The sequence below is a fragment of the Helianthus annuus genome, chromosome 2, assembly GCF_002127325.2.
Source record: "Helianthus annuus cultivar XRQ/B chromosome 2, HanXRQr2.0-SUNRISE, whole genome shotgun sequence".
NCBI classification, from domain to species: domain Eukaryota; kingdom Viridiplantae; phylum Streptophyta; class Magnoliopsida; order Asterales; family Asteraceae; genus Helianthus; species Helianthus annuus.
In genome coordinates, this window is record NC_035434.2 from 62,249,113 (window position 1) to 62,251,536 (window position 2,424).

Here is a 2,424-nt window from a genome sequence, read left to right on the forward strand (position 1 = left end):
GCTCCAATGATTTTAATATGAACGATCAGATTATAATGGCAAACCTCTTAAGTTCTGATGTGCATATTCTTGAAGGAACCGCTGCATCATCATTATACCACCCCTCCCAAAGTAATATTCCGAAGCCGAATAACACATTTCATCTTTCGATCTCTTGATTATTAAATAATAATCCAGAAAACGTACTTAAATCATCGGACTCTAAGATGTTGACACCTAGAACCAATGCTCTCATACCAGATGATGTTCCAAGCTCCAGCAGATTAACAACTAGCAACGGTGTTAATAGTAGCCATGGAAAGATGTTGGTGTTAGGCGAGAAGAATCGAACTGCTAGCATGAGTTACCCTACTACCAAGCATGTTAGAAGCAGCAAGAATACACATAGAGCTAGCATAAATAAAAATGGCAAGAAGAAGCTTCTAAGCGCAAAATCACCATCATCTAGGCCTAGGGTCACCAACGGTTCCGATTGTATCTTGGCTAGAAACTTTTCATCAGGCGGGATATATGGACATATCAAGGCTTGGGAGGTAACTGACATGACATTCTTGTACACTTTATATTGAGGCTTTATTTTTGCAAGCTTATGATGTACATAATATGTATGTTGGTTATCATACAGGGATCCTTTGCTTCAAGGGGATCTGGAGTCGAAATATTTGTGAGTAAACTCGTGGTAAGGTCATCTTAAGGTGTTACTTTTCTGAAAAAAAAGGAAAGAACTTCTAAAACCAAGATTCATGAATTTGCATTCTTCTTACAGGCATACAGGAATACAACAGTCCCTGAAAAGTAAGAATATAACGTTGGTAAGAATATAAATACATTGACATATATTAAATACTAAATATATATATACCTTTTCTCTAGGACCTTCAAAAACTGGCCAAAGATGATGCAACTTTACCATCTTGTACCTTGCACACAACCGCAAAGCAGGTTTCAGATCTATCAACGTACAATAATCAAATTTGGGTGTTGCTAAACGTACACCCTCTCTTGTAAACATTGGGAGAGGCCCATCATTAAAAAATATATGTGCGGGGGTGTTTACGTCTAGACACACCCTTAAATTTATATCAAATCTTTCCAGTAATGTTAATTGGTATATGTTGATTAGTCTAATTCAGGTAAACAAAATACCTCTTGTGTTCAGCATACTTGATTCATGCCCAATATGAGATCACATGAAAGAAAAGAATCTGGTAAGTATACAGATTGTTTAAACTTGCATTATTCTTTAGATCTACCAAGTGTTACCGCATTAAGACTTGAAATCTTGTGCTGCCAGTGTGGCTATGTCAGCTTACCGGGACAGATGCTCAAAGTTTGGATTTCCGAGGACAAGGGTATCCTTATGGGCACTTTATTTGAAGCGGTGAGTCATTGGTTTTTGTTTATAACACATTTTTTTCTGGTTTTTGTTTGTCTCTCAAACTAAAGGAGCTGTTTTGTTTCATTATTAGTGTGTTTAACATAAGACTAATTCAGACCATCAGGCATCAGTAGCTGATAGACGTCTTCAAAAGGATCTGGTTCAAACTTATGTGTGCTTTTAGTTAGTGCGATCGTCTACTGGCATTCCAGAATAAATGAAGGCTGCTACTCTTTCATGTCTTTCGTTTTTTGTTTCCGTTGTCATATGATGGTATACTTAAGCAGTAGCTTGTGATGAGTATGATAACTTGTTCTGGTAATTATCAAATGTGTGTGTAAACCTAATATTCCAACATACTTAAGGTTTAGATGAGTGATTAAGGCTGCAATCATTCTACAAATGTTCATTAAAACCGTATGTATGGCTTCTGTGCATCACAACCTCTCATTACAATTTTCAAAAGTGATGATATGTTTGGATTGGTTTGCATGATGTAATGAGAATGAATACAAGTCAGATAGATGAAAGAAGATGAATTTGATGAACAATTTGTATTATATTGAAATTGTCTTGGTGATCATAAAGTTTCTGATGATCTACTATATATACATTTACATTTGTGACGGTTATTGACGATTAGAGTTTTGCGGGGAGTAACTGTCAATGACAATTCATCGAAGCCGTTAGAAACCGTCGTAACCATTCACTATCATATAAAAGACTAAATAATAAGTATAATCATCCTAGTTAAATAATAATTTTGATAATTAAGTTTAATAATCCAATATACTTCCCTAAACTTAATTCAGTTTAAGAGAATGCTTGAGCACACTTTTGTTTGCCTCATCGAACGCCTTCGTTGCTTGCTTGAAATCAAAACGTCGTCTCTTCTGCCATTTCTTCATTCCATGCCAATCACCACCTGCAAATAGAGCATAGTGTTGGGCTGCTTGTTCATCATTCTCAGGTACATCTCCATCGCTTCTGCATCTTCCTCGTATTGCTGTGGATGGTCCTTCATCTTTCTTCATTGCATCTTTTGC

The 2,424-nt window shown here is 36.3% G+C and overlaps 2 long non-coding RNA genes across 2 annotated transcripts; both read left to right on the forward strand.

Annotated features, from left to right (window-relative positions):
• The first annotated feature begins 624 nt into the window (after window positions 1-624).
• On the forward strand, window positions 625-950 carry LOC110904633. The gene is made up of 3 exons (XR_002572679.1): window positions 625-679; window positions 767-795; window positions 874-950. It is a non-coding gene; the product is annotated as an uncharacterized LOC110904633 (long non-coding RNA).
• A 172-nt stretch (window positions 951-1,122) lies between these two features.
• Window positions 1,123-1,905, forward strand: LOC118487368. Its single transcript, XR_004881648.1, has 3 exons — window positions 1,123-1,208; window positions 1,295-1,381; window positions 1,470-1,905. It is a non-coding gene; the product is annotated as an uncharacterized LOC118487368 (long non-coding RNA).
• Window positions 1,906-2,424: the final 519 nt, after the last annotated feature.